Here is a 6,349-nt window from a genome sequence, read left to right as displayed (position 1 = left end):
GTTTAGCAAGAAAATGCAATACTGGGAGTCAGGATGAATTGATTTTAAAGCAGCGATTTAAATCATGGTTTAAATTACAAAGTCAAAAGCCTTGATTTAAACAATTGATTTTAATCATCTTTTTCCATTTGTACTTCAGTTATTTTTCCTAAAAAAAGGTGCATTCTCAGTGATATAACCACTGAAATGTTGACTTACAATAAAAAGCCTTTTCACTAGGTTTGGTACATCCTTTCTCCATTTAGGAGAGTATGCTATAACTGTACATTAAGCAATTGTATAGCTTAATATTTTCAGATTCTTCTTCATTGTACACTTTTAGTGTGTTAGAAACCAGTGAATAATGTATTGCTTATTTACTACTATTGTGCCATATGTTTAAAAAATTGACCTCAAAAGAATGAATCGGGGGGGGAGAAACACACATTTTATAGAAAAGCAGTCTTTAACGCCCAAGTTTTTGATAGAGGTTCATGGATTCAGTTTATTTTGTATTGAAATGGTTTAAGAGATTATAATTTTGGGCCTTAATATATTTTGTATTAAATTCAGATTTCATTTAAAACAGATTTATTTAAAAAACCCTCATTTAAATAAAAAAATCTAGTTTAAATAAATTTTTAAAAATCTGATCTGTTTTTATCTGCTGTGTTGAGAGCAGAGTGAATTGCTCTCCCCTTCTGTGCCTATATGAACATATGAGGCTTTAATATTACTGCTACAAAATTGAAATAGAAAAGCCATATTCTAAAGTTCCATTTAGTTTCTGAAATAAACTTAGTCTGCACATCAGAGCTGAATTTAACCTAAGTGTCCTAATGTAATTGTGTTCCCTAAACAATACATTTTTAGCAAATGAAACATATTACAAATATCTGGCAGTAAGTTGGCTGGGCAAAAATATATATAAAAGCAACATTTTTGCTATTGTCACTAGTTATGAGATTTTGTAAACTGTGAACTTAGGAAACGTTAAATCAGAAAAATAAATGCCTTAGAGGACTGCTCAATGATTAATATTCACCTTAACAGCAAAAGAAAGTCATATGTTCTGATTATTATTGTTATTATTATTATTATTTTGGTAGTGTCCAAAGTTTGTGGGACGGGGAATTCATTGTGCAAGGTGCTGTACAATCACATATATAGCCAACTATTAGCCCAAAGGGCTTGCAGTCATGAGCTCATATTTGGTTCAGAGGCTTTAAGTATTTTAAAAAAAAAAATACCATATTTTTTTTTGACTCTACATGTAAATGGCTTTAAAAATAAATCTCCTGAAATATTCCCTTTTTCATAAGTCACTAGATAACTGTATTTGAAGGGCCATGTAAAACAGTCTAGAAAAATCATCAAAGTTACCAACGCAGGCACAATCTTCTGTCCAGCCTTTACCACAATGAAGAAATCTAATTTTACTTGTCAGTCAATAAATTACATCCCAGAGCAGTGCTTCCCACAGTTTCATAGAATATCAGAATTGGAAGGGACCTCAGGAGGTCAACTAGTCGAACCACCTGCTCAGAGCAGGACCAATCCCCAAATGGCCCCCACGTACCACCTTCTTAAACTGTTTTGCAGTGAGTTGCTGGAACATCAAGCTCATGTACAGTAAGCAGTACACAAACTGCAGTTTGAAACCCTGGCTCTAGGTGAAAGGGTATGTAGAATATTACATGGCCATTAAGACAGCATGTGTTTTGTGATTCATGGTTTGGGTGTTTTGTTTTAAACCCAGAAACATAAAGTGCTTTCGACTGTTCATTATGACTTGTAGGTTTCACTTAAGTGGAAATTCTCCTGTATTTTTGGTAACTTAAGTTCTGTGAAATATTGCCCTTATCTGGCTCTTATTTAGAAAGACTGGCATAATATCCAGTGTGGAGCGTAATTGTGTCTGTACTAGTAAAATTAAGCAGTAGCGAAATGTGCAATAAATGATACAACATTAAGAAAACCCATACAAATGCAAGAAAACTGGTATCTAGTTCGTGGCTTTTGCAGAGCAAAATCTTAAGTTGTATTTTGCTTGTTTGAGGGGGGTCTGGTCCACACTGCAGAGTTGGATTAATGTAAGCCATCTTGCCTCAACCTATATTTGCATGTGTCTACACTCAGATTGTCTCCTGCCAATGTAAACACCCTGTTACATCGACACAGTAACATGTCCTCCCTGAAAGCATTGACTTGCGTTGGTGCACTGTTGACATAGTGGGAATGTAGACACTGCGTGACCTATGGTGACTCTAACAGTCCTCCAGCAGCTGTCTCACAAGGCCTGACACTGACCGCTCTGATCATAATTGTTAACACCGCTGCCTGGGGGTCATGGAGACTAGAAACCACACCCACCTTTAAAACCACGGTGTATTTTTGAAATGCCTTTTCCTGATTGCTGAGCCTGGTGATCACACCTAGCAACTCTCCTTTGTGGGCAACTGTGCAGCTCACCAGGCCACCTACCCGCTTTAAATGCCCTTCTGCCTGTAGTAGATAGGAGGTATTGGCTCTCCTGGGCCTGTGGGGAGTAGATTACACAGGGCATGTGGAAGAAGGGCTACAACAGGAATTAGCAGCAGTGCCATGTGAAAAGCAAAGGAATATCAGAAGGCCAGGGAGGCCAACAGTTGATCTGGCACCAAGCTGTGGACCTGCCACTTTTACAATGAGCTGCATGCCATCCTGGGCAGACATCTGCCAGCACCCCTCAGACACTGTGGAGCCCAAGTAATAGGCCCCTGCCATGAACAGCAAGGAGGATGGGGGATATGTAACTGAGGGTCCCAGCTATGCTGTGAGTGAGGACCTGTCTGCACTCTAGTCAGTCCTGGCAGCTCAGCACAGGTGAGCCTGCTCCAGAGGTAGGAACCTCAGATAAGTGTGTAAGTGCATGTCCCATTAGAATGCTTAAATGTATAGATGGTGCCTAACCCCCGCTTAGCAAGACAATGGTATTGACTTTTCTTTAATTTACTTGTACTAGAAGAGGTAGCAGTACAACAAACAGTGTTATCTGCTTTTTGTTCCCCTATAGGTTTAGGCGGTGGGGGGGCACGTGGAGCAGTTTATGTACACACAGATGTCACTTGAATCCTGAGAGATCTCAATGAAACCTTCACAGAGGTATCCACAATCCGCTCCTGAAGGTTTCTGGGTTGGCAGCCTCATTTCTTCCTCTGTCATAGGACACTTTTTCACCCCAGTATGTAATGTCTCTGGCTAGCACCACTGCAGTAAATCAGCGCTGAACTGAACTACAGGGCTCTCCCAGGAACCACAGCGGCAAAAGAAGCAGAACATGGGAGCGCTGCTTCCAGGAGCCAGTGCCCTGCACTGGCATCTTCTCTGGCACAGCTTTACTGGTACTGCCCCCAGCCCTGTGTCTCAGGCGGGGCTGTACAGACCCCAGGAGACACAGTTGTGTGGAAGGGCTGGGGGCAGTACAGCTGCACCAGGGGCTGCTGGCCTGGGGCCGCCCTCCTTTTGCCTGAAATTGGTATCCAGCACAGCGGGAGGACAGAGCCCCCCTCCCACAGATAACATGGGATGGGAAGAGCATGGGGGCCTGGGGTGGGGAGGAGTCATGTGGGGAGATCACGTGCCCCCTTGAGCTGGTGCCCCCCTTTGTGTCCCTCCCCTAAGTCACCCATGTGTGCTGTGTGCTACAGAGCTGAAGTGTCAATAAGCATCTCTTGTTTAAAACTTCAGGGGAACAAGGGAAGAGAGTTCTGAATGTAACTTTGCTTTTTTTGTGACTATAAATACAATACTTCTGTTTTATCTGTGCTTGCTGCCATTGTGGCCTTGAGCCATCCCCTGTCCACATCTGTGGAATGCCTGACTGTGATGAGTAGGAAGAAGAGAACTCTGGCGGTTCTCTGAGATCCTGCAAGCCAGTGCTGCATCGGACTGTGAACAAAGGGCCTGGAGGGTGAATATTTCAAACAGCCTGGAGAGGGCAAAAGCAGATAGGAGAAAATCCCAGCAGGAAGAGGAGGGGGAGATGCACCAGGACACAATGGGGCTTCTCTGGCAGCAAACAGGTGCTGCAGGCACTAGTTGATTTAAAGGTTCAACATGCTCAGGATCGCCTCCCTTTGGAGGCACTGGAGAACTCCATTTTACCACCTCCTTGCATCCCCCAATATTCAACATGTTGTTAGGGGCTGCATCTCTACCCCTACAACTACATCCCAGGGGACACGAAGAACAACTACAGCTTCACATACACTGACCTGTGAGAGCCATGCTTGGTGTATGTGTAGCCAAAATGGACTGGAATAGAGATGAATGTTCTTTCCCCTTATTAAGTACAGTTCCATTAATCTATTTCAGAAGACTTTATTCTATTTGTTTTTTGATTGTGCGCAGGGTTTTTTTGCACTAGTTTTTGTGTGAAATAAAAATCTATTTTTAGGAAAATAATTCTTCTTTACTACTTTACAACAAATGCTGCAGAATGCCAAGCGCTACTGAAAGAACCCGCTGCTTGTTATTGTACAGGGCAACAAAACTCATAGGATCAGCGACAAACTGTAAAATTATACACAGACAGCAAGCACTGCAAAATGAATAGGTACATTAAGGGGGACAGAAGGACGGTGAAGAAATTTGGCAGCATGTGACCTCCAGAAGAAGAAAGAGGAGCATCCATTTACCAGCAATGCAGATAAGGTGAGCAACCATTTTCATGTTCTCTCCACAGGTACTAATGCGGAGAGTGGACTAGATGATACATCTGAGGGAAGGGAGCAGAAGGAGACTCCACCGATTGGAAGGCATGAGATGCGCTGTCCTAGGGATGGGAGTTACACGACCACCACTCCCAAGAGGAGGAGGTCAGGGACTCCCTCCTAAGGGGGACTGAGTCATCTATCTGCTGTCCCGACCAGGAAAACCGAGAAGTGTGCTGCTTGCCAGGAGCTAGGATTCACAATGTGACAGAGACTGCCGAGACTCAAAACCCCCTTGGATTGCTATCCCTTCCTGCTTCTCCACGTGGGCACCAATGATACTGCCAAGATTGACCTTGAGCAGATCACTGCAGACTACGTGGCTCTGGGAAGAAGGATAAAGTAGTTTGAGGTGCAAGTGGTATTCTCGTCCATCCTCCCTGTGGAAGGAAAAGGCCCAGGTAGAGACCGTTGAATCATGGAAGTCAATGAATGGCTACGCAGGTGGTGGAGAGAAGACTTTGGATTCTTTGACCATGGGATTGCTAGGCAGAGACAGGCTCCACCTAACAAAGAGAGGCAATAGCATCTTCACAAGTTAGTTGGTTAACCTAGTGAGGAGGGCTTTGAACTAGGTTCACCGGGGGAAGGAGACCAAAGCCCTGAGGTAGGTGGGGAAGTGGGATCCCAGGAGGAAGCATGAGCAGGAGAGTGCAAGAGGGGAGGACTCCTGCCTCATACTGAGAAAGCAGGACAATCAGCAAGTTATCTTAAGTGCCTATACACAAAAGCAAGAAGCTTGGGAAACAAGCAGGGAGAAGCTTGGGAAACAAGCAGGGAGAACTGGAAGTCCTGGCACAGTCATGGAATTGTGATGTGATTGGAATAACAGAGACTTGGTGGGATAACTCACATGCCTGGAGTACTCTCATGGATAGATATAAACTGTTCAGGAAGGACAGGCAGGGCAGAAAAGGTGGGGGAATTGCATTGTATGTAAGAGAGCGGTATGACTGCTCAGAGCTCCAGTATGAAACTGCAGAAAATATGAGTGTCTTTGGATTACGTTCAGAAGTGTGAGCAATAAGGGTGATGTCATGGTGGGAGTCTGCTATAGACTGCCAGACCCGGGCGTTGAAGTGGACGAAGCTTTCTTCAGGCAACTAACAGAAGTTACTAGATCACAGGCCCTGGTTCTCATGGGAGACTTCAATCACCTGGGAGAGCAATACAGCGGTGCACAGACAATCCAGCAAATTTTTGGAAAGTGTAGGGGACAATTTCCTGTTGCAAGTGCTGGAGGAACCCACTAGGGGCAGAGCTCTTCTTGACCTGCTGCTCACAAACAGGGAAGAATTAGTAGGGGAAGCAAAAGTGGATGGGAACCTGGGAGGCAGTGACCTCAAGATAGGCGAGTTCAGGATCCTGACACAAGGAAGAAAAGAGAGCAGCAGAATACGGACCCTGGACTTCAGAAAAGCAGACTTTGACTCCCTCAGGGAACTGATGGGCAGGATCCCTGATGGGAGAATAACATGAAGGGGAAAGGAGTCCAGGAGAGCTGGCTGTATTTTAAAGAATCCTTATTGAGGTTGCAGGAACAAACCATCCCGATGTGTAGAAAGAATAGTAAATATGGCAGGCGACCACCTTGGCTTAACAGTGAAATCCGTGCT

Source organism: Chrysemys picta, chromosome 3 (genome assembly GCF_011386835.1).
Source record: "Chrysemys picta bellii isolate R12L10 chromosome 3, ASM1138683v2, whole genome shotgun sequence".
Classification (NCBI taxonomy): Eukaryota; Metazoa; Chordata; order Testudines; family Emydidae; genus Chrysemys; species Chrysemys picta.
The sequence above is the reverse complement of the archived record's forward strand: the minus strand, read 5'-3'. Positions refer to the sequence as shown.